Source organism: Panthera onca, chromosome D4, assembly GCF_046562875.1.
Source record: "Panthera onca isolate mPanOnc1 chromosome D4, mPanOnc1 haplotype 2, whole genome shotgun sequence".
NCBI lineage: Eukaryota > Metazoa > Chordata > Mammalia > Carnivora > Felidae > Panthera > Panthera onca.
In genome coordinates, this window is record NC_138351.1 from 67,939,100 (window position 1) to 67,965,566 (window position 26,467).

Sequence of the window (26,467 nt, forward strand, 5' to 3'; positions counted from 1 at the left end):
TTTGCTTGTCTAGAGATTGTGACCTCACTCTAGGCCTGTTTCTTTTGTCCACCTCTCCGATGGTTAATATCTTTAAGCCTTAACTCAAATGACCTTTAAAGAAAGAAATCTTAAAAAAAAATGGATACCTTTCCTTCCGGGTGGTCCCTTCTCTTTAGTTGTCTCTGCTCTAGCTCTCGTTGTATTACAGTCCAGGTATTGGTTTCTCTCTCTACTGGACATGAGCTCTTTGGGGGCAAGGGCCATGCCTTCCTCATCTCTGATCCCTGGTACCTAGATAGCACCTGACACATTCTAGATGCTTTGTGGATGCAGAATTGAACTCCACAGACCAATTTAGGAAAATATTTTGAGAAAAAGTATAATTTTGTGCACTTGTGCCAAGCCTTCCCAACCTTAGTTCAGGTGCATGCTTGGAGGAGATTTAGAAACCATGATGCAGAAGGGTTATAAATCATTTAAGTAAAGTCAAAGGAAGTTGAATATCCCTGGGAACTCATCAATCCTAATTTAATAGGAGTGGGAGATGTTTCACATTTCAAATTCTGGCTTTCTGGTTTTCGAGGGTAATGCCGTATTGACCAATTGTTCATGCCTAACATTCCCTCCCCCCCCCCCCCCTTTTCATCTGTGAATAGCCATCTCATTGATGTTGGGAGATGCTCATGGACGTTGAAAGCATTTTACTTTGTTGTTTAAAGAAGCCTTTGTCCTGAAGGCATGAGATTATTCTTTCACATGAGGTGGAAAGGAAAATAAGAAAGCCTCCCTCTGTCCTTGGGTTCACATGGTAGGGACTCTTTCTTGCAGCAATAAAAGCCTTTGGAGGAGACCTTTCATTATAAGGGTTTCGTGTTAAGTACTGCACATGGGGACGGAAGCTAAATCCCAATTTACTCAGCTGCATTTCCCAAGATTTGTTCCCTTGCGGCACAGGAGCTCTGTGCAAGCTCCATCAGGCCACTGCAGACCAAGCCAGAGGATTTGAATATTAATGCCATTCAGGTTTCCTTTTAGAGGAAGCTCTCTTAGTCACAATAGTGAGACACTGCCTGCAAGTCTATGACTGAACATGAAAATAAAGAGTTCAGAGTGTATTAAAAAAAAAAAAAGGATCAGGAAAATGCACACAAATCATGCCCAACCACCCAACCTGTCCCAACTTCTTTCTATCAGTGTGTAGAGAGTGCTTTCTCCAGGGACATGCTCATTGCATAATGAAGGCTTGTCATCTAGAAGCCAAAAGAAAATCAGTTTTCCGTGTAGTCAGATACATTCTTGATGAGATTCCGAGTCTCACAAAAGAATGTTGCAGATTCCTTCCACTCACATCAAGCATCTAAATGTTGATCTGGAGAAACAAAGAAATGGAAAAAGAAAAATGAGTTTGTTGTCAAATTGAAATACCACATTTTTGTATCGCTGGCTGATATATCTGTAATTCTCATCTGCCATTCCTTCATCGTGTGTGTGTGTGTGTGTGTGTGTGTGTGTGTGTGTGTGTGTAATTTTCCTCTCCAAACCTGCAAAACATTGCAAAACTAGATTTAAATATTTCAGGCGGACTGCGCCCAGCATTTGCATTCCTCTGACTCATTCAGAGAAAAGACATCTGAGCAGAAATACAGAAGATAAAAGAGAAACCATTAATCCAAGGAAGATTACTGGCACAGAATCTTTATCCTGTATCCTTCCTGAAATGAGACAAAGATCTCACTATGTACATCCCTCTGGCTTAGCTTCAGATAGTAAGCAATATAGAAGTATAGACATGGTCCTTTTTAAAGGCACACTGCATTTGTCTGAATTCTGAAGCAGAATCATCCTTTGGTTAGATTCTTGCTCTCTTGAGGATCTTCGTTTCTCCAGGGCCTTCTGCCCTTGCTCTCATTCTTTCAAGTGTAGCTTTCTAACTGGAGCCTTTGCCTTCCTGTGGATGTTGAGCTTGACTTTTAAAAAACCATTACATAAAGTCCAAGGTAGTACTAAGTGCTCTGGGCCATAAGGCAGATGAGACAGGGTCTCAGCTTAATTCATTAACTGCAGGACGCTAGGTATAACTACTTTCTTCATCTGTAAAATGGGCCTTATACCATAGACGCGGAGAGAGACTGAGTTCATTTGAAAAAGCTTTGGGAATAGAAGCAATGTGAAAATAAAAGGTATAATATTTTTAAGCATAATATTAGAAGCAAGTTGAATACAGATTTAAATCATTTTGGGAGTATTAGCCCTATTTACTAAGGAAATTTAAATCAGCCTTGGGAAAGAACTCTCCTGCCTTCTTAGTTGAAGCCAAACACAGTAATGATCATTACCTTTGCCATTTCGTGAGCATTTACTGCAATGTGCCAGGCATCTTTCAGGAATTATCTCATTCAGTTCTTACTGCAACCCTGAAAAGTGTATCTGTTAACACTTTTATTTTGCAGATGAAGATATTAAAGCTTAGGGTAAGAAATTTTCCCAGAGATGGATAGTTAATGGGTGTCTGGATTTGAACTCAGGTTTCAATTTGAACTCTAAATTATTTTTAATATACTATTCTCCTACTGTAGTTTCTAAGAGTCCAATTAGGTTAATGTTCTCAACTTTTATGTTTCTTCATTTACATATTTCCACTCCAGATGGATGAGAATATCATACTACATATGTATATGTAATATAAATATATTAACATACGGTGGTTTAATAAGCAATTTCCAAGTCTAACAACCTCACCACCACTTTCTGATGGATCACCCCAATTTATGGGTCAAGCCCATTGTCTTTTAATCTTGTTGAAAGCCGAGCACTGGTCCTCACTCCCCATGCACGAAGCAACAATCCTTACTCCAAGCGTCCCATGAGGGGGCAGTGCCAAGTCAGAATCTCTCATAGAGAAATGACACTGGTCTGAGGTGTCTTTGGGCACCGCATTTGTCTCCATCTGTGCGTCGGAAAGGTGTGATCAAGCAAAGTGTATTAAAAACCCTCTGGCACCCCATGCCCTCTGCAAATGGAAGGGATGATGATGATAATGTTGATGGTCTTTTAGAGCAGGGATTTGTAAACTGAGGGGTTAACTAGCAAATATTTTAAGCTCTGCAGGCCACGTGGATGTCTATCATTAACTACTGAACTGCCATTACAGTGCAAAAGCAGCCACAGACAATATGTAAATGAATGAGTGTGGTTATCTTTCAATAAAGCTTTATTAACAAAAATAAGCAGTAAGCTAGATTTGGATCATGGGTGTAATTTGCCAACGCCTGACGTGAAGGAAGGGGAGCCAAGTGTTTTTGAGCAGCCGTGATAGTCAAGAGCTGCTTATTTTTATTTCTTCTTTTTTTTAAATGTTTGTTTATTTTGTGGGGGGGGGGAGAGAGAGAGAGCGCGCGCGCGCGCGCGCGCACACACACACACACACACACACACACACACACACACACACACGAGCAAGTGGGGGAGGGGCAGAGAGAGGAGGCACAGAATCTGGAGCAGGATCCAGGCTCTGAGCTGTCAGCACAGAGCCCGATGCAGGGCTCAAACTCAAAAACTGTGAGATGATCTGAGCCAAAGTTGGATACTTAATTGACTGAGCCACCCAGGTGCCCCAACTCATTTTTATTTCAATGGACTTTCTTGACTGGAGGTAATGAGAACATGAATAGTGGTTTTCCTCTCTGGTCATTGTCCTTTCCTAAGATTACTAGACAAAAACAAGGCAGGATGGTGTTGATGATGTTGATAAAAGCACGGAGCAATTCATAACCATCTGAAATCAGTGCAAGCACTTGTCTCCATCAAGCAATAATTGGAAGTCCAATATTTTTCTGACCATTGTGGCTGCTGAGCTGGCTGTGGCCATTGGCTGTTTAAATAAAATAATTTATTTCCATGTTGCAACAATAGCAAAACCTACTGTGTCCAATTAAATCTCCACTTACAGCAGCCCAGGGAGTGTGATCGTTTTCTGGAGATAGATCCGTGTTCCTGTGACCTTATCTTCTTATACTTTGCATTCAGCTATGAAATTAAATTGCAGGAAATGATTCAGTTTTGAATCATTCTGTTCAAAAAGGCAGAAGCCGAAAGTTCTCCAATGAGTGACAAACGTGTGGACTGCTTTTTAGATGGGAAACCTCTTTAAGCAGACTCTGTAAACTGGGCCAGAGGTTTCAAACATCTCCAGGCCTGATGGGGCTTGAGCTTTCAGATTTGCTCCGGCTAGATTTTATTTCTGACAAAGGGCCTTATTCAGATAAAGGGAGTTTGCCTTCCTCGTTTCCTAGGAAACTTTTTTTTAAGTTCTCTGGGAAAGACTCTTCTTGAGGTATTCTCAATCTAACCTCCTCTCCTGGCTAAGAAACTGAAGGATGACATTAAAACTTGAGGTTATGGAGAGTTATGCCAACTGGGACTAAGCTGTGATTATTTTGTTGATTTAAACTGACAGAAAGGTGAGGTCAGAATAAAATCTTGTTTCTCCTGTAATTTAGAGGCGAGGAACCATCATGGCTCCCCCCACCTCCCCCAATAATGCTCAAATTATCCATTCAGAGTGATTTGATTTCAGGTTTGAAGCTGGAGATCGCAGTAATAATCTTTCTCAGTATGAAGCACTTATTTATGGAGTAGTCTTTGCCATTTTTAATTGCACTTTCCCCTCATGCCCTTATTAATTATCTCTCTAGTTCCTCTTAGGTCTTGTCACGATGCCAAATATTGAAATAGAAAGGTTTATTTATTTCCAAAGACATACAGAAGAGGACAGGCTTTCGAACTTTTTATTTTGACTCTTAAAGGTTCATACTTTCAGAAAGTATGCTTCATGCAAAGTGGGTGCCCCCTGGATTTCCTGATGGTAATGGCCCCTTGGGACCATTAATTGCTTAGAGTGTCCTTGGAATTCTTACAAAGCAAGGTGCTTCATGAGCCTAGTGAGGCTGCGATTTCCAGTTAGGATCCTGCTTTGCTCAAAAATGATCAGTAATTCCCCCATGCTCCTGGGATCAGATATTATCTCCTCTAACATGCCCTCCCCATGCCCCCGCCCCTAAATTTCCCTCTATCTTCCTCTTTGCAGACAAACAAGTCTCTCCAGTGTGACCAAATTAGTATGCACACTTTTCTGTACCAGTGCTCATGGTATGTCCTGCATTTGGAACATCCTCATCCATGCTCCTGTTAAAATCTTAAATATAACCCTTCAAGGCTCATCAAATTTTCCTTTTTCTTAGAGCCTTTTATAAACCCTCTTTTGACTCTGCAGAGTGCTTAGGTTATGCTGCTTTTATGATGTCATGTTGTCCTGCCTTACATTGTAACCATTGGTAATCTTAACTGTCCCAGCTTGATTGTAAACTCCTTGAGGACAAGAAGGTACTGGCTCCTATTTGTAGTCCCCTGGGGCCTTTGCAAAGTGTGTCATGTGCAGTAGGTGTAGCCTCAAACTCCATTGCAATAAAATATTCCAGTTCAATGAGTGAGGATCTGTTCTGGAGAAGGTGGGCTTCTCTGAAAGAACAGGTCTAACTGTCCTACATGGGCTTTGAAACATAAGGGAATTAGGTAAGGTCTGAAACAAATTTGATTCTAAAACTTGGAATAGCAACCAGAAAATTCCATTCCTCAGCTCCAGGTGGCAGGGATGCAAGAAAATGCGACAATCATTGGCAGTATACCAAAACAACACCCCCCCCCCCCCCCCCCCCCGTCCCCAACACCCTCTGTGGCTGAGAGGCCATAGGGGCTGAATATATATAAAAGGATTAATTTTTTTTATTTGAAATATCTATAAATTATAGAAGAAGCATTTTGGAGTTACATCTGTATCTTTTTGAGGTAGATTACAAACTTCTTGTGTAAAAATACCTTTTGTGATGAGTGTTAGAGATGAATGTTGCTCAGAGAAACAACTTTTGTGTTTTACTCTTTAAGAATAATTTCAAATCTCAAACTTAATCTCCTCTAACATGTAGGACAGTTGAATGTCTTCTAACTGAATGATCTCGGCAGGACATCCTGAGCTTCTTAGGAGGTTAGCATTCCAGCAAACATTTGGTTTAGAGAATTCCTAAAACAACAACATGTACTCCGAAGGGCAGTAAAAATTTTAGAAGCCAGTGGAAACTTAGTGTGTGTGTGTAATGTGAGAGATGCTGTTCTCCCTCACAATTTGTTTTTCTCTCTCACGCTGATTGCACACTCAGATCCAATATGTAATAGGGTGTATGTTATTTTCAGACTTTTTAAAGGAAACTCAGCATTCCTTCCTTCATGAGTCAGTTTCCTAGTTGTGGTATAGAAAAAAAAAAACGATCTGTCAGAGAAGCTGATGAAGTGACAGATTATTTTTTTTTAATGGGCTTAAATTTTCTGTGATATTCTGAGTCTGAATCATCAGCTGAGTAGCTTTTCCTTTTTGTGTGTGTATCTTAAAGTGCCAGTCATGGTTGAATGTTAATAATCAATCTTGCCATCGATCTCTGAAGACTGAGTATTTTTCCAAATGTGCTATTATGTTTAATACAATTTTATGTTCTTGGTGTGGAGTGGAAAGAGATTGGTGGGATTTGTTTGTTCTGGCATTTTGACATTTTGAATCTTTCCTTGTATACTGGTATTCCTCTGTCCATTGGCCCTCCATCCATCCAACATTTAATGTACATCTTTGCCATGTGCCGGGCTCTGTGCTACAGAAGTGTCTATGAAAAAGCAAAGACCTTGTGGGATGCAACTAGAGAACAATTTCTAAGAAAAAAAGGCTTCAGACAGTTCCCTGATAATTGACCTTCCAGAGTCACTGTTGTCTGCTACTGGCCTGATATAAACCCTCTTCCCTCCTTTTATAACCCCCGAGCCCCAAAGACCTTTGCGTGTCTTAGAGGTCAGCTCACAGATGTGGCCCTGGGACACCCTTCTCTTTATCTATATTGTACTTACAAGAGATGGAGGCACATGGGTCTTTTATAATTTTTCCCCTTTTTTCTTTTTTGATTAGCATCTGCACAAATGGCCTCAGTTCATTGCTTTAAACTAACTAATCCGGCTTGTTAAGACGGAGATTGTCATCCACAAGTTGTTATTAACAGGGTTCTAAAGGAAGAGGGTCTCTGTCAGAGCAGGGCGGGCTTGGAGAAAGGTTATATAATATAATATGTTCTTCAGGCACCATACGAGAGGGAGACAATGCTGCCTTACAGGACCTGTTCTCAAGTGCTACTTAGAGGCTTACATAGTTCTGCCTATTCTACCTCATGAAAAGGGAGATCCAATCATTGCTTTCTGGAAACTATTCTCCTCATCTCTTTGGCTGTCATATGTATTTAACAGTAGTGCCCTCAAGGACAATGGGTGGGTAAGCGTGCTAGGGGGCTCCAGCCTACAGCCTGTAGTTTTTCATTTCACATTGCTGGGTCTGCTAAGAATGGCCTTCTTTGTTTCCATTTTGAGTCATGGCTGAATTCTTATATGTTGTCTGATCTTCAAGCTCAAATACCCAAGGGACCAGGCAGCTGTGAATCAACCCTGTGTGTGTGTGTGTGTGCATGTGTGTGTGTGCGTATGCACGTGTGTGTTTGCTAGCAGGTACTATAGCAAAGAAGACAGTATACTTTTCCTTATTTCTTTAAATCGATAGGGATTTGGAGGAAAAGACTTTAATAAAATAGAATTGTGACTGATTATTTTCCCCCTTTCCGAACACTGCTGTAAAATACGAAAGTTCTGAATAGTATGAGGAAAAAAATAATAAAAAAACCCTTTGTAATGTAGTCCTACGGGTTTAAACCCAAACCTTCAATTTATAATGAAAGCTCAGTGTCTATATACTAACCTCCACCTTATGAGATGGCTCTCCTTTTCCGATTGCAGAGTATAAGGAAATCTTCCACATGCTTTCACTTATTGGGAAGGTACACAGTTGCTTATCTGTTATTTTTCTTCCACATAGTCTATGTTATGATTTGGAAATTCGACATCATGTATTATTTTCCCCCAGGCCAGATGTTTTATCCTTCTATGTTAAGTCATCTTGACATGTTGCCATGAAATGGAAACAACTGCTAGTTTTAATATTGCTCCATATCTTTATTACAAGATACGTCTCATGCATCTTAATTCCTCGTATTCTCCCTCTCTGTTGTTCTCTGATCTTCTCCATCCCAACCCCCCTTTACTCCTGAAGAAGGCATATTGTAATTGTATGACAGTCGTGTCCCAGTAGCTAAAAAGGTTCTAGATAGCATAATGAATATGCAGCGCATTATCTCCCAGGATGTGTGCCTGTGTCTTTAATCACAGCTGGAATGCAAAATCGGGCTCCACCTTTCAACTCTATCTCCATCATGCTGAGAGAGTGAGAGAGAGCGAGACGGAGACTGCTAGACAGCTCGAAAGAGATTGCAGCTCAGATGTCCTGAAAAACAGCAAATCCCTCAGACCTGGCAGATTCCGTTACCATGAGAACTGCAGATATTTCCATTGTGATGGTTTGCTCCAGCAGCCATCTGTTACACCCATTTGATTAGGAAGTACAGTTCAGCTTGTATGGGATTTTCATCACACCTTATCCCAGGGCAGTATACAGAGGCTCTTGCTTTTTTATATGCTAAACTCCAAGGCTTCAAAGTACTGTAATTTACCGAGGCGGAGGGCATTTAATGAAACAGTACGAGAAGGTCACTGAAGACCGAAGCTCCAAGAAGAAATACACACAGGAGAAGTAAGAGAGGATCAGACCCCACAGCAGAAATGCGACCAACTCAGAAAATTAACCATATTTAGCAATGCCTTCTTCTCTTGGTGGAGGGGAGTGAAATGAAGACTTAGGTCCTGAAACCTGGATTCCTAGAGGGAGGAAGATTTTGTGTAGTCAGGTCATGATGCTACTGGAGCAGTAATTCTCTCTCAGGACTCAAGGACAGTCAAGAGAAAAGGAGGGAAGGTAGGGCCTCAAATACATCTCATCAGTTGAGATGAATTCACTGTATAAAGATTACATTAGCTCTAAAAATTTTATGATGCCATCTAACTTTTCCGTAGACACAAAACGACCTTAAAAGTTCCTTGAAGCAGTGCTGTAATTTACAGATTTAAACCAGTTATTTGGACTAGTTGCCCCTCTGTGTATTTTTGTAGGGGAGGAAATGCTGATGGTACATCATATAGACATAAAAATAGGAATTCCCTTCAATTAAGACTCTCCAAATCTCCTTCCCAGGCAGTAGGCATGCTAGGTCCAAGCTTCCAGGGGGGTTGGTGTGGTCTGGGAGGAGCCGCCTAGAGTGTCTTAAATTGACCAGGGTTTCTATAAACCGGGGAAGCTAATTAAATGCTTACACAGCGACATGAATTTGTGATTGCTGCACAGGGGGCCCTTGATGTGGCCTCCCTTTGTTTCCCAGCCTGTGTTTTCTAGAATGGACTCTGATACTGTGTCACTCTGGTTGGGCAAGGGCTGCCAAATTTTTCCAAACTTGCTAAGTTTGCAAGACCCATTATGTCACATTTTGCCTGTTGGTTTGGTTTCTGGGTAACTCTATGAAACAGGGGAAATGTTCCCTGATTGCACTGCTGGCTGGAGAACTTTCCCTCAGACTTATTTCTTGGCCTGGTGTCAGGTTGCCATCTAGGGAGGCTGGGATGTCAGGAGGAACCAGAGAACTCATTCCTTGCTTTGAGGCCAAAGATACATTTCTGGTGAGATAAAAATCAATGATCATGGGGCGCCTGGGTGGCGCAGTCGGTTAAGCGTCCGACTTCAGCCAGGTCACGATCTCGCGGTCCGTGAGTTCGAGCCCCGCGTCAGGCTCTGGGCTGATGGCTCGGAGCCTGGAGCCTGTTTCCGATTCTGTGTCTCCCTCTCTCTCTGCCCCTCCCCCGTTCATGCTCTGTCTCTCTCTGTCCCAAAATAAATAAAAAACGTTGAAAAAAAAAATTAAAAAAATCAATGATCAGGACCATGGAGGTTAAAAATTGGGACAAGATGTTGGTCTTTGTTGCTGAAATGGGGTGGATTTTGTAAATCTTTACAGTGGAAAAGCTCAAACCTCATAGATGAGGACCTGTGTTTTTCTTGAAGAAGCACCTTGCCTGGCCGGCAGCTGAAGGTACAAATGAATCCTAGTCCCTCCCCTGAGAATGGGTAGTTAGAAGGCTCTCTTCCTCCATCCCAGCAGCAGATGCCTGGCCGTGCACATCTTCCAGTGGTGTTGACTTTCCCATTAAACCCTCAATCCTGCACCCTAGAGATTGCCTTTTCTCCAAGGCTTTTGAGACAGGGCCCTGGTTTTATGAACGCAGCGTCTGTCTCTGAAAGGCAGCAGATGCAATGAAGGCCCGAATGGAAACAATAAATACCATTCAGGTTTCCTGCACAGAACCTCTTATAGTGGTGCCTTTGTTAAAGGAAGTGTGGACTAAAATGCCTTCTCCCTCCCTCACCTCTCCCCCCAGTTCCCCTGCAATGCTAGGGTCCCAACCACCTTTGGAAAGTAAAGGTTAAGTATTTGCGGCAAAATGAGTAGACACACAAAAGAGACTAAAGCAAATGTAGCACTCACTTGCCAGCAAGAGGGTGGGGCCGAGAGCTTTTGGGGAGGGGAATGCATTTTCCTTGAAGCCAGAAGAAAAACAGCCCTTGGAGGGGAGTGCTAGCTAGAAATATTCTCCTCTGAGCTGGGATGTTAACAGTGGCACCTTCTGACTTAATGTGGCATCTTTCTTCATCGTTATCAATCTCATGAGAGCTTTCCTGCCATCTGTACCATCCGTGCTTCAGGCTCCCATATGAAAGTCCAATCTGGCAGCATAAATACTGGCTAATGAAGAGTAGGTGTCTGACTGACTGGGAGAGAAGCGATCCTGTGTCAATGATGGAGCAGAATTCATTCATTTAGAAAAAAAGATCTGCATTTATACCGCCATTCAAGATGAAATCCTCTCCCCTTCTCTTTATCCCCCTCCCTACTCTCTCTTATCCTCCTTTCTCATTTTCTTCCTGTGTCATCCTACGTTAATGGAGTTCATGCAAAAGTCAGCATAAAAATGGTCTTTGCCTAGATTGTTGTACCTTGGAGATTAAAAATAGGAACGTGATGTGGACTTGCCGACATGTGGTGGGTTATTTTTTCCCCTTCAGTGGGAAAGCTATAACTACATAGATTAGCAAAACTTGTGTAAGAATGGATGTAAAACAGATTTATCTCTGTGTCAGCTTTATCTGATCCATTTGGTCTTGCAGAGTTTGGATGGCTTCCTTTGTTACAATAACCAGCTTTCAAACATCTATATCCTTAGGGTATTAAATGTCAGCCTCCTGATGTACCAGTCAAGGATAGAAGGTTGACAGTCTGTAGGCTGGAGAAGTGCTCTTTGTGTGCAGTGGAGAGGGGTTGCTCCTGCACCAAGGCCAGTGCCTGGTCTGACCGGACTCCCACCACCTTTCTGCATCACCGTCACCGTGTTGGGGTGCTAAAGCTTACCACCACCATTAATATCCTTTACAAAGAATTCAAAAAGATTTCCTGTCACTGACAAGGACAGATTTGTTAGAGATCTCTCAAGGAAATGGACAATAACTAATTAATTGAGCTCTCCATGACTTTCCGTGCTGTCGTTTTTCATTTATCTGTTCTCGTTTCTCACCATGCAGGTCTAGCTCTTGTTCGTCCTTTCCTTCCTTTATCTACCTTTCCCAGTATTTCTGTCACTCTCTTCTTCCCTCTTGCCTCATTTTTCCCAGCTTTCTTCTTTTTCTTTATTTTACAGACTCTGTACCTAAAACAAAACCCAAATCTATAGTGACCTACTGAAGTGGTACATTATTTTTATTATTATTATTACTATTATTAGTATCAAGGAATGACATACTATATACACTATAGAAAATAGGGAGCCAAGCTAATTATCTCAATTTAGGGAAAAACTATCTTATTAAATGGAAATGTCATGAGAACCTGCCAACAGTTCTCTGAGATCTTGAATACTCCATGTAGATGTTGCTTCCTCTTCCTCCTTATAACTGGGCTGCCTAGCTCAGTGGGTTAGAGGAGGTCACCAATGAATTCAAGGTCTACTGTTCCCTTTTCCGTCACTCTGTGTGCAGAGAATCTGAATTCTTCAGTGTGCTTGCCCCACTGCCTCTGTTCTCATGTCCATCTGTGCAGAGAAACACAGGGCGTGGAGTGGGGTTGTTGGAGGTCACCCTCGATGAAAGCAAACAGATCTGGGATTGAATCCTGGTTTTGCTGCTTTCTTTATATAACCTTTAGCAATCATTGGACCTCTTACTGCCTCAGTTTTGTCATCTAGAAAATGGAGATACAAATATCTTGAATCTCAGCAACATCTATTGTATAAATCAAATGACCTAAGTCTGTGGAAGTGCTGAGAACTTAGTGCTGACTCAAGGGTGACTACTGTCCCAGTTTGCCTAGGACTGGGTTGGGGCATAGGACTCTCAGTGCTAAAATCAGGACAGTTCTGGGAAGATGGATGTTTATCATACTCAGTAATTCATCTCCCTTAGGAGGGCCCGGACCCAGCTTAAGCAAGTACTTCAGTGGGTAATGGAAGTTTCTTCATGGTTCAAAGAAGTCTTGTTTTCTTCTGTGGACTAATTGCCTGCTCTGTTTTGGATCTATGGATTCTTAACTGTGGTTTGAAGAAGGTTACTCATGGTCCCTCTTCTCAATGTCTTAAGGGGTGGCATGAAACTTTAGGAGTATGAAACATAAAATGAAGTAAGCACAAATTGCTTCCTCTGGGTTGGAGCTTATTCATTCATCAAGACCCAGTACGTTTGTTGCCATTCATAAGCCATTAGCCCATGCTGATGTATCTCCTCAGAATGACTCTGAGCTTTCAAAGCGTACTTAGGTTACTGCTTTATTTCCAGGTAGATTTTTAAATACCTTGAAGGCAGAGAGCTTTCTTTATATTTTCTGAGTAACCTCTGAATGAGTGAATGAGAGAGGGAATGATCTATAAGTTGGGAAAAGAGCCCAAAAAAATAAATGGGGAATGAGGGTGTAAAGAAATGAATGAGTGAATTAGTGATTTTTTGTGTTTATTTCTTTACATTCCGTTTCAGTCTTGGTCTGGCCCCGTTGTGTATCTTATGTCTAACATTTTTGAACGTCAAATCTGGGATCCCTAGCCTTACTTCTCAGCCTTAGCTGCTATATTAAATTCCTAAAACCCCAAATAACCCAGCTGACCTTGGAGGCACTACTCATTTGACAGACTGGGGGAATACAACTTTTTTCCTCTAAAATTTTAAACATTAATTTAAAAACTAAAATAAAACCTGCATATAGCAAACAGAGAAATCATTCAAACTACCCAAGTTTAAAATGAAAAGCAAAAATCTTTGTTCTACGTGACCCACTCCCCATACCTTTTGTATGTATTTCTCTGAAATTAAAATTTTTGATTTTAGTTTTTCTGTGGCCACCGTGGAAATTCTAAATAGCAGGATTTTATGTTTTGAAAGTCTCTCTTGACATTCTATTATGTAAATTTGAGGTATTTGGTCATTTTTAGTGTTGTCTACCTTTCCTCTCTTCTTTACCTCCTGAGATACATAATTCTAATGGTTAGCTTTATGCATTTACAGATTCTCTCTTTTCTGTTTGTCGGCTTACGTTTAGTTATTATATATGGAATTCCCACTATTTAGTATACTTACATTTACTTCTACATCTACCGTCTCCTGATCTTTGTTGTATTTATTTTTATGATGTCAAGTTTTATAATATCTACTTTCTGTTCTGTCACTGTAATTGTCTTTAATAGTGCTTTACCTACAAGTTAATTCTAGATATTAACCAAAGAATAATAATATTTACATAACTCAACTGTTAGGTAACTGGATCCAAAGAGAAGGAAATGTAATCCTAAATCACTCACAAGAGATCCTAAGCCACAGGGACCAGAGGTTTCTGTCTTGATTTCTTTGGAGCTGTCTTTCCTTCTGGGCCATGCTCAGCTGTTTTTTCTTCATATGTTTATCTTATCTCATTTTCTTCTTACATGACATTTTTATTTTACTGGAACCTCTCATTAGGAATTTTTTTCAAATGGAATATAAGGGCATAACATTTAAAAGCCTTTGTATGTCTTAAAAATGTCTTGAGTTTGAGTTCCCAGTTGACTGATAGTTTGGCTGGGTATAGAATTTCAATTTCAAACACTTCCCTCACAACTTTAAGGGAATGGCTATTGAAGTATGCTGTCATTGTGATCTTGTTACTTTATAGGTTACCTTTCTTCTTTAAGATAATTTTTAGGACTTTGTCTTTACTCTTATAGTTCTGAAATTTCTCAGAAATTTGTTTAGATGTATGCTGTTCCTATTCATTTTGCTTTTAATTTGGTAGGTCTTTTCATTATAAAGATTTATTTACCTCTGGGATTTTTACCCCCCAACCCCATTATTTATTTGACTACTTTCTCTTCTTTAATTTTTACTTTTAGAATTTCATTAGATATATGTAGACTTCCGGGCTCTGTCTTCCACAGCCTCATGTTTTCTATCTCTTTTCATTTTTTATTTTATTTTTTTGAGCAGTAGGCAAAAGTTTATCAGAATATAAAATTAGAAAGGAAGAATAGTAAGAAAGCTCTCTTTACAGAGAGGGGACATTCGAAAGTGAATACCCCCGTTTTTTGCTTTTTTTAATGGGGACTTACCCTATCTATCCAATCTTCAACTGTTAATTCCTATTCCATACGTTGATTAAAAAATTTTTTTTTGGTAATCTTTTTTCAGTTCCAGGAATTTTTCTTGCAATATGATTTCATAGCAATTACAATTTACTTATTCATTTATTTTGGTGTGTATTCAACTCTGATGTCTCTGAAAGCACATATTAGAACATTTTAAAAATTGCTTTCATTTTCCTTAATCATTTCTATTTCTTTTGATGTCACGTTAGTTCATCTTTTTAATGAAAATCAATTTTGTCAAATGTCTTGTGATCCTCATTGTAAATGAAGGAGTGGTTTGATTCATATGGAGAACTTATTTAAAAACTCTGCAGCTTTAAAATGTCTGTTTCCTCAATAGGTGTCTACCGTGAAGGTCTTTGGGCTCCAATAAAGGTGGGTGGCTAGGCAGATTTTTTCCCATAGAATCCTTGAACAAGGATGAATTGAGTAGGTTGGGGACCCTCACCCTGACAATCTCCAAAGTAATAGAAATTTACTCTGGGGTTAGCACTCTTTTATTTCATGCCTAGGTGGAGCTAATACCTTCTATATCTCCCTTCCATCTGGTCTAATGTGCAAGTCTACAGTCATTTATTCAAACTCTTTCAGGCCCTACCTACTTCCTACACTAACTTGCTTTCCCAGTCACATTCCTTTTATTCCCAGGGAGAAGTTGTTATGCTTTACCTTAGGTGCATAAAATGCTGCTGCTAGTCTCATAAGCTCTATAAGCCTGGGGACAGAGCAAAGGTCTGATTAACATTATGATTCCTATTCTTGTTTTGTAGTTTATTACCTTGATGATGAACTGTCTGCCCACTCAGGCTCTGTTGTACTCTTGGGAAGGACCACTCTGTCTTTTGGGCAAGAGTTTTCTCAACTCTTATTCTTTATTGATCTTATCTTAGCAGCTCTATATTTTTTGGATTTCCTTAATATTTCTGATGACAATTGTCTCCTTTTCTTATATTTGACTTGGTCAAGAAAACATTTTTTTCTGTCATATCTATATATCAGTAGGACTCAGTAGATGGAGAGGTGATGCACATGCTTAGTCTATTAGATAGGAATAGTAGGCAGAATAGAATTTCTGGGAAAGCCTATATGGGGATGGTGGGTTACCTGATGAGCTTAAAAATGTATTTCATTTAAATGTGCCCTTTTCTTTTGGCCAAACAGCTTCTTCATTTCTCTGTAAACCTGTCCTCCTTTGCCATCTGCTTCAAAAGCCCAGATGCCTTAACATTTTTCTCTCTGAAATTTCCTTTGGTTTCTCCAGCTCACCTAGAATCTGTTTCTGAAACTCCAGAAACACCTCAAAGTCTGGGTTGGAGAGGTAAATGCATGGTATTTGTATAGCTTTTTATCTGTTTCTACCCCTAAACTGATGGTAAAACCGCTTCAGAACTGGACCAAGTGTTCTTGTATATTTATATAAGAGTGTGTGCGGTGGTGGGGTTTAGTGGGTGAGTGTGGTCTGCTAGCCTCACAGAGTATAGTTACTGAATACTTACTGATGAATTAAAAAAAAAAAAAAAAAGTGAAAACCTATCCTCATAAGAAGCTTAACTATGCATTGTTTCTCTTCTGTAACTCTAGGAACATGCTAGAATTGTGCTACTGAAACTTTGATTAAAAAAAAAAGTTTTTAATGCCTATGATTTTTTTTAACATTTAAAAATAACACATTTAGTGCCAAAGAGGTTTGAGTTTGTAATATATAATTAGGAGTTTCCTCTTCCCCCCCATTTCCGTACATGTTCGTGGGAATTCAACATCTCTGCAGTCTGCCTTTTTCTTGTAATCTCTTCTTTCTTGCACAAGGAAAGTTGAACTATTGATTGCTGTATCAGTCACTTTAAGATTTAATATTTTCCCCTTCTATGAGCTGCATACCCCTCTGTGACTTCTGTCTATTCTCACAGCTGCCTGAGAGATAAGCAACTGTAAAGTCTCTGGAAGTAATCTGTAAATTATATTCAAATTCATGTGTCCAAATGATGCTGTCTAAAGTGACTCTCCTAGAGGCTTGCTAGTGAACTTCAGTTGGAAAAATTATGTTTTCCACCTACTCATATTCATGTCAAATATGTTAGTGTTAGAAAAGAATGAATAGAACTGGTGAAATAGGCCTTCAGGCTCTCTGCCAGCTAGAAAGGTGTCATGAGTACAAGGGGGCACCCTAGTTCAAGACAGTAATCCATGGCTCTTGAAAGAAAAGCAGAAAAATGAGAATGAGAATTAAATTATCTGGTTGCTGTTGGAAGAGGCATCTCTTGTGAACTCTATTTGGTACACCAGTGCTCTCAGACATTGAGAAAGATTCTTGATTCTAATCAATATATAATGTTGTTGAACTATGCCCAAGAGAGAGTATAAGGGCTAGGTTATCATAGTAGAATCACAAGGCATCCATTTCCTATGATTTGACTGAGGTATCTCAAGTTTCATACCCTCTGTCCTATCTTACCAATCTAACCTTGTCTCCAGCCTCCAGTCCTGGTGGGTCAGAGTCCTCACCATTCTCAGCATATGCCATATTCCTCATTACCACCTCCATGCCTTTTCCCCTGCCATTTCCGCTCCTGGTATGCCTTTATTCTTTTCCATCAAATAAGTAACGTCTCCAGGCTGTCCCTCAAAATCAAAGAACTGAATTATTTCTTACAGAGATCCTGTTATGTTCCTAATACTCTGTCAACTGTATAGGATGTAGAGAAAGATTTATAATTAACGTTTATTCAACACCTACTATGTGCCAGGCACTGGATGGGGCCATGTGCATGGAGCATTATCTGGCCCAACTCTCCTATCTTACACAATTTCTAGTTTGTAGATGAAGAAACAGAAGTTATCCATCCAGTAAGTGTAAGAACTTACTTTGAATTTATGCTTATCTTACTCTAAATTCCTTGTTCTTTTCATTACACCATGATATCTGTGCCAATGGATTTCTAATCTAGTTGGGGTGCAAGATAGAGATACACGGAATCATAAAATATTACGATCTCAGAGTTGGGAGGGTTTTTTGGCATCTCCTAGAGATCAGATATTCTATATGACATCTTAATGAAAAAACAGCTTCATGAAAAAACAACTTCTATCTGAAATCTTCAGTGACATGGATCCCCTACCTGTCATGTTGCACCTGGATGAAACACCTTAAATTTGTCCCTATTGAATGCTTTATTGCCAGTGTTGGCCCTTTTTCTAATTAGTTCAGAAAAAAACTTAACTTTATTTGGTCATTCTTTTTTTCCTTCAAGTCGTTTTTTTTTTTTGTTTTCCTCAGAGTGCAGTAATTACTACCATCCTGCCATTGACAAACATGTTCTTAGGGTGGACCTGTGAGCATACCACTGCTGCTCTCCTTGCTAGTTGATAACTTTGCAATAATTGACATCCTTTAGTTGTGGTCATTTCATCATCTAGAAAGTTCATCAAGCTTATTATTGTTGCTCTTAAATTTGTGGTAAGGAGAGCTTTTGTTAAATAGTGATGAGGGGCGCCTGGGTAGCTCAGTCGGTTAAGCGTCCGACTTCAGCTCAGGTCACGATCTCGCGGTCCGTGAGCTCGAGCCCCGTGTCGGGCTCTGGGCTGATGGCTCAAAGCCTGGAGCCTGCTTCCGATTCTGTGTCTCCCTCTGTCTCTGCCCCTCCCCCATTCATGCTCTGTCTCTCTCTGTCTCAAAAATAAATAAACGTTAAAAAAAAAAATAAATAGTGATGAAATTCAAGAGCATTGCATTTATTCCATTTTCCGATTTTCACCTTTGTAAAGTCCCTGAACACAAAGCCAGTCTGGTGTGTGACTTGTTTTTGCTGGGCTTAGGTTGACAACATGGCATCTTTTCATTTCTTTCCAAGTCTGCATAAGCTGCCTATTTGCTAATCTGTTCTAGAATTCATCCCAAAATGATACAGATGACTTATGACATCCAAATTCTTGCAATTTTGAAAAATTAGGACACTGTTTGTAAAAGAACATAAGCAATGACCTGGTGGCAGTCAATAATGAAGCACCTTACTTGACATAGACCATATATATGTAGTTGTGGGAGAGCAGAAGAGCATGGTGTAATTATGAAAGTCTTTTGAGGATGGTTAGAGTTGCGTCACAGAGTGAGAATATGAAAGAGAATTCCAAATGATGGGAATGGGTTGAGGGTTGAAGGTATGGAGGTCTAAGATATGAATGAGTTTGGTGTGTTTGTCGGCCTAAGAGGCATGGGTTTGGTAGGAATGGTAAGTACATGCTGGAGAGTTTCAAGAATGCAGTGGGGCAGGCAAGGTGGGGCTTGCTTGTGGGATAATCGTGAAGGTGACACAGAGAGTGTTGGCTGTGGATGTTGTAGTAGGACAAAAGGTGTTGAAGATTTTTGAGCAGTGACCTGGCAAGAGTAGCACCGAAAGAGGATGACCTTGGCTGCTATGTGTAGGAAAGCATAATATGGAAGAGCTACTGGAATCCAGGAGACCTAACTGGAAATGACACAGTGATCCCATAATGAGAATGGAAGAGTCTTGCCTTACTGTAGGGACATTGGAACTCAATAAGAATGGACACAGAGCCATTTCAATGGGAAACTGGCTGTATTAACTATAATGATTAATTTTAAGTGTCAACTTTTTTTTAACAATTTATTTATTTATTTTGAGATAGAGAGCAAGCATGAGCAGGCTCCATGCTGTCAGTGCAGAGTCCGACATGGGGTTTGAGCCCACGAACCGTGAGATCATGACCTGAGCCAAAGTCAAGAGTCACTTACTGACTGAGCCACGCAGGCACCCCAGTGTCAACTTAATCTTAAGTGTTAGTTTATTTGGGCCATGGGATGCCCAAGTATCTAGTCACACATTATACCTGGGTGTGTCTATGAGGGTGTTTCCAGGAAAGATTAGCTCTTGAATCTGTGGAGTCCGTTCAGATCACCTACCCCAGTGTAGGTGAGCATCATCCAATCCATTGAGGGTCTGAATAGAACAAAAAGGCAGAGGAAGGGAGAATTCTCTCTCTGCCTGACTGATTGAGCTGGGTAGTTAGTCTTTTGCCCTCAGACTGGGACTTATATATACCATTGGTGCTCCTGGTTCTAAGACCTTTAGAGTTGGCCTGGAACTTATAGTATTGGCCTTCCTGAGTTGGTCTGCAGCTTGCATATGGCAGATTGTGGGATTCCTCAGCATCCACAATCACAAGCTTGTTCCTCATAATACATTTATTTATATATCTGTCCTATCCTATTGCTTCTGTTTTTCCTGAGAAGCCTGACTGATATGGGATGTTTGACTAGCTCAGTGATGGAATGATTGAATGGATGCTATGAGGAATGAAGGGGGTGGTGAGTATAACTTTTTCCAGTCTACTTTTCGTCTGGAAGGAGTCTCTTGTCATGGAAAGTGATAGTATAGGTGAATAATGGCAGGCATATATACTTTGGTTGGGAAACTGGATTAACTGAAAATGAAATCCTGTATAGAAATGTTACTTTCAGAGGCATTCTAAGCACTTCTCTACCAAAACTTACATTTGGAGGTTAATTCATTGTAGGTATCTCTTTAAATATATATGTAGAGGTAGCAAAATAACCTCCCACCTGTAAGAAAATAAGAGGCCCTGTAACTATTGAGGAAAAATACATTCACCTTCAAATTATATTGTTTTAGAGGTTAAAAGTATATAATTTCCCAGGGAACACATCGCGATTCAGCCTGCTGGGAGGCTATTGCTCAATTACTCCCAGCAGTGGGGAAGGTGCCTACGATTCCTCCAGCTCTGCTTAAGTTAGTGGAAGCAGAGGCCTTGCCCAGGCTGCGGGCTGACAGGGCAAATTCGGGCCTGCCAGGGCACATGGGCCTGCCCCTTGGGCTGTGGTCCCTCTGCTCTGATGTGTCAGGAGCCTGCCTAATCGCAGGTTGCTTACACGGGTGGCCCTGGCCTCTGCTCTCCATGCCTGTTAGTTAATTTGTCTGGCTGGCCTGTCTCTGAGCAAGTTTGTGTTCCAGCCTCTGTCCCTTGGGTGTGACCAAGCGGAAAGATTTGTGTAGTTTCTTGTCTCCACGGAAAGAGGCCAAGTCTGAGCTTAGCCATTTCGAGAGGCCAGGGTGACTGCCAGAGGTGACCCTGCCCTTGCAGGTGTAGACTGTATCACCTTCAGTCTGGAAAGGCCCTGCTGGGCAGGATGAGCTGCTAAGAGCTCAGCAGGCTCAAGGCCTGATGCCAGAGGATGCATCTTATTAGAGATAGTTACTTGTTATCGCGCATTGTGAGGGGCTGTGACCACCTTGAATTTCTGTTACTTTCATAACTTAGCATCTGATGTTTTCGGTGGTTTCCAGTGTGACACAAGGGGACATCAGCTGTGTATGTACCAAATGTGTAGATCATCTAGAAATAATTTGCTTTTCTCTATTTTTTTTTTTTCTCATGTACATAGTATCTTGATATTCTGGCAGTTTTGGACAATGGGGTTGTTGAAATCACTTAGGATTTTAGGTCTTTCTTCCAGTGCCCTTCCTTAATTTTGCCAATTCGAATGTCATTTGGCATGAGCAGAAACACTACTTGACCTGGGGAAAAAATGGAGAAGAGAGTAAACTGGTGGCTCCAGAGGTAGCAGAGAGAAGAAAATAATCTAAGCAGGACAGTAGGAGTGGGTGTGAGCGCCTGGGAAGCCCTTATTCCCTCACATCCTTCCTCCTACCGCCAATCCTTGAAAGATTGCTCATTAAAACTCCTGAGAATGTGCAACCAAAACAATCCACTGTAATCAATTCAAAGGTTGATTCTGGTCTGCACTTTGAGGTTTTGGAAAAGGATCACTGGCTCATGTTAAAGATTTATAAACAGGCCCCAATGTCAGTCAAAGGCAGAGTGTCAAGAAAGGGAAATGCTAGAAGCTTTGACTCATCAAAGAGAGGCTGTAGCTTTTCTAGCTCTTTCTCAGTGTCTCTCCTGGTAACAAGGAGAGTTTGGAAATTGTTTTTTAGCAAATGCATTAGAGGGAAGGTTGAAGAGAAGTGACACATTGACAAGTGACTGAAGGAACAAACCTGGGGAAGGATGGTAAATACGATGGCTGCTGAAAATGAGGGGCTCCCCAAATCCCTTCCAGATTTAATTGTAGGTGTGCAGCTGACCCATGTAAACTGGGCACTAGAAGGGGGGCTGGGTGGCTCAGTCAGTTAAGCGGCCGACTTTGACTCACATCATGATCTCTTGGTTTGTGAGTTCAAGCCCTGCATCGGACTCTGTTCTGTCAGCACAGAGCCCACTTCTGATCTTCTGCCTCCCTCTCTTTCTCTGCCCCTCCCCCCCGCAAATTAACATTAAAAAAAACTGGGCACTGGAAGTGATGGGGCAGCATATCTTCTTCCCTTCAAAAGCCCAGCAGAGCAGAAACAGTAGCCCCTGCCCATATACTCTATCTGCAGCTACGTGTATGTGTCTCTACTCCCCACCTTTGTGCAGGTTTCCTACTGTGTGTTGTCACCATCATCATCATCTTCTTCATCATAATAGCCGCTAACGTGTGTTGATGTTTACTCCGTGCCAGGCACTATAGTCAGGGGTTGTTTTCCCCCCTACCAAGCCAATGTGGTAATTAATATTATTCCCATTTGACATAATGAGAAAATTGAGACTTAAAGGAATGAAGTGCTTTGTTCAAATCACACATCCAGTAAGCTGTGGAGTCAGGGTTCAACTCAGGAAGCCTGGCTCCAGAGCCTCTATGCTATAAATGCATAGAGGGATGGATGAATGGACAGATAAATGAACAGCTGGATAAATGACTTTCCAGTGGGCTCTCTAGCAGTGGTATCTTTGCCCTGACTTGTGGCATCTCTCTGCAGTCCTCGTCAGTGGTGGTACCATTCCCCTTTTGGGGGATGTGTCCCCTGCTCAGATACACAACCCTCTTGTGGCAGGTTGCTGATAACTCTGTATACCTAAGTGAACACTACCACAGCGCTGTATGGCAGCACTGGGTAGGGCACCTCTGAGGGTCCCCAGAAATGCCAGGGAGAAGAGCGTCTTTACCTTACATACTAGAGATACTGTGAAGCCTCTTGGCCACACTCAGATTCAGAGGGACCAGGTTAAGCACCTTTTCCATGGCTGGAGATGGGAGGGGAAGGAGAGGGGGTGAGACCGAGTGCCAAAGTATGATCCCCTAAACCACCAAACTGTGCTTTTGCTCTGAAGATAACCTCTGTAATGGATTGAATTCTGTCCCCCAAAAGATATGTTCAAGTCTTAACCCCTGGTGAACGTGATCTTATTTGGAAATAGGGTCTTTTTCTTTTTCTTTTCTTTTTTTTTTTTTTTTTTTTTTGCACATATAGTTAGTTAAGAGGAGGTTACATTGGATTGAGGTGGGCCCTAAAACCAGTGATTGGTGTCTTTATGGGAAGAGGAGAGGCCACACACAGGGAAGATGTCCACATAAAGACAAAGGAACATTGGAGTGATACAGCTATAAGCCAAGGAATGGCAGGGATTTCTGGGAGGCATCAGAAGCTAGGAAGAGACCAGAAGGGAAGGAAAGAAGGATTCTCCCCTGCTGCCTTTAGAGGGATTACGGCCCTTCTGATTTTGGACTTCTATGTTCCAGGATTATGAGAGAATGCATCTGTTGTTTTAAGTCACCAGTTTGTGGTAATTTGTTATGGCAGCCCTAGGAAACTAACATACTTCCCTTCTGTTTTCTCCCTCTCCACTTGTTTTTTATCTTAGGATGTTACTTCTTCTGGCACTCTAACCCATGTCTGTCCCACTCTGCAAAGTCTTCACTAGATCTAGCCTTCAATAATTTGGGTTACAGATAACTCAGAAAAAAGGAGCTTGATATTTCAAGTTGTTGCCACAAAGAAATAACATCACATCACTAAGTTACACCTTGACACTTAGTAGGTGCTCAATAATGTCTAGTGAATCAAAGGATGAAAGACTGAATAAAGATGCAATTCATGGAGCATAGCTTTCCATTTTGCCTTCTGCCCCTCACTACCTACTCTGTGGAGTGAATTTTTACGAAATAAAAGACTGATTTGTTTCAGATCTTCAAAGTATAGACTAAGACTCTTGAGAGTTCAAGCCAAGATGCAGTCACTCAGTGCATTAGTATTGCCTCCATTTATAAAAGAATCTTGTGTGTGCCAGGCACCATACTGGTTTCTTACGTGCATTGTCTCATTTACTTACTATATAACCCAATGAGGCACCTACCTTATTACTACTTAATTGATGAAGTAACTATGAGGTAATTAATTATAATACTAATAACAACAAACATGTTTTGAGTACTTATTATGTGCAATGCCGGGGATTGTCCATACATTACTTTATATAATGTTTCCAATGACCATCTGAGGTTGGTTCCATTTCCTCCAGTTTGCAGAGAGGTTAAGTGACTTGCCCCACGTTGCATAGCATCATGTCTATTATTAGTACACACACACAAAATCTGAAGATGTGACTTTTTCCCTCTTGGACCTTACAGTCCAGATGGAGAGAGGAAACTGATTCATGGAACAACTCAGTTTTGTTTACTGATACATTACCTGAGGCTCAGGCTGGCTTTGAGAATCAACTTCATTCTAGAGGAAAATGAGAAGGAACGAGGAGGAGTCTACCAGGATTGTTACTGAAATGCCTCATTTTAATTGTGTTGGAAGGGTAGGGCATGATGGTGGGAGGTCCTTAACATTTGTAAGAAGGTCCTCTTCTGAGAGGGGCAGTTATACACATCAGTGCAGAAATGGCTGAACTTGGCTGTCTCCATAAGAAAAGAGTGTCAGGGGTGGTCCTTAGTTCTGTTCACTTAATGAACATTAAAATGTTCAAATCAAATTAAGATCTGTGTGTCTTTAGGGTGTGTTGAGAATCAACTCTCCTGTTACCTTCCAGTTTGAGGTAATGTTGTACTTCATGGGGTTTTGGCTACAACCCAGAGGACTTATTCTTAGGATTTTAAATTCCCTGGGTTTGGAGTTGGTGTCCTTAGACATCTGATTATACCTGGTTTGGGGATGTGGGTAGGACAGACTCTTGATAGTTGCCATTTTGTCATTGTAGGTCAGCTCCCTCTGCCTGTAATGGTCTGATCTTCCCATTTTCTACCAAGCCGGTGAGGGTCATGGAGCCCTGGGCTTGTGTGTAATGCCATAGGAAATGACACATCTGAATGTTCCAAAAGGTAGGACAGAGAAGAGTGACAAGATAGACAGCACCTGGGGTAGAAACCAAAATTAAAGTTTGGAAACTGTTCACCTAAAAGGGCTAAAAAGAGGTTGAATTTATAATAAAGACAGGAGAAATAGGAAGAAAGTGAAAAATTGGGGGAGAACTTTAGAGGTGGACAATGGAGGGCTTCTGGATTCAGAGAAGGTAACCACAGGGACTCACTTGGAAAACCCCTGTGCATTCTTCAAAACCCAACACAGGCATTAATCTCCCAGATGATTTCCCTGATCCCTCATCGTGCATTAGGAGCCTCTGTTCTGTGTTATTATAACATTTTTTTCTTACCTTTGCCTCATGTTTACTAGCCTATCCTATAATCATCTATTTTTCCCTTTTCCTCCACTGTATACAACTTGGTGTTAGGACAGTGCAATGTTATTTGCCGCATTTCCATCCAGCACATGGCCCATAGTAGAAGCTCAAAGTATGTTTATTGATCCCAATTATAAATTTAAAAATGGCCATTTTATTCCACTCAATTTTGCTGTGAATCTAAAACTGCTCTAAAACAATAAAGTCTACTAAGAAGAAAAAAATCCATTTTGTTTTATATACCAGCCTTTTGTGAGATTAATTGGAATGTGAGTTCTTAAGAGCCCAATTAGTTTTGGATACATGGGCAAAATCATATTTTTGGATCCAAAACTGAGTAGACACACTGAGCACCCTCAGACTCTGGCCCCAGGGAGGTCCAGCCTATGTCCATTTCTCTCTGACATCCCTGTGCTTTAGATTCAGTGGTGTTTGAGGCTGCCTCTGTCCTCTGGGTCTGTGGAATTTGCAGATGGTGCTGGCAGATGCCCAGCTTGGTCCTCTTCAATGCTCCTTGTTTTCTGCTGGCGGTCACTGCGTGGTAGGCCTGGTGCTGGCAGAGGGGGGTGGGAGTCCAGGGAAGAGGAGCTGGGAAATCTGAATTTCGTGTCTGGAAAGAAGACTCACCCATGTGACCTGGGGAAAGCATTTCACCCTCTTTGGATGGCCTGTGCTGAAATGGCCGTGGAACTGCGAGGCTCTGCTGACCCTGAGGAGAAGTTTTCAGGCAAGGCAATACTGCCGTGCTCGATTTCCGTCCCTGGGGTGGAAACATCTCCTGCTTCCGCCTTCAGAGAGCCTTTCTCTGTGCTTCTTTGTGAGACATTTCTGAGAACTGCCTGCATTCTGTTTCTGGTGGTGAATTGATTTAGGAGATCCTTTGTTGATAGCTCAGCTTCAAAAGCGTCAGAGTCTGCTGTTTATCTTCCTTCTCCCTTACAAGTGAGGAGATGCTCTTACAAAGGAGAGGGGGAAAAATAAAAATGCCCTTGTTACTGACTTATAAACTCATTAGACCCTTTTGGGGGGGCCATAGTGTAACTACTTTGTGGCTAAATAGTGTGATTTCTACATGTTTTATATTCAGTTAAATGGGGGTGGGTGGGTAAGGGTAAATGAAATCATTCTGTGTCTGTGAAGAGTATGTGAGTTTTATATTAAATGTTTCATAGCTTTCTTTTGTTCCAGATGCTTATTTAAATTTATTTCAGCA

The 26,467-nt window shown here is 41.1% G+C and overlaps 1 long non-coding RNA gene across 1 annotated transcript in view; it reads left to right on the forward strand.

Moving 5' to 3' along the window:
* The first annotated feature begins 8,522 nt into the window (after window positions 1-8,522).
* LOC144614043 (uncharacterized) overlaps window positions 8,523-26,467 on the forward strand; it is a 181,165-nt gene continuing 163,220 nt past the window's right edge. Inside the window, exon 1 of the long non-coding RNA XR_013551576.2 lies at window positions 8,523-8,929. This is a non-coding gene — a long non-coding RNA (uncharacterized LOC144614043). The remainder of the gene's footprint in view (window positions 8,930-26,467) is intronic.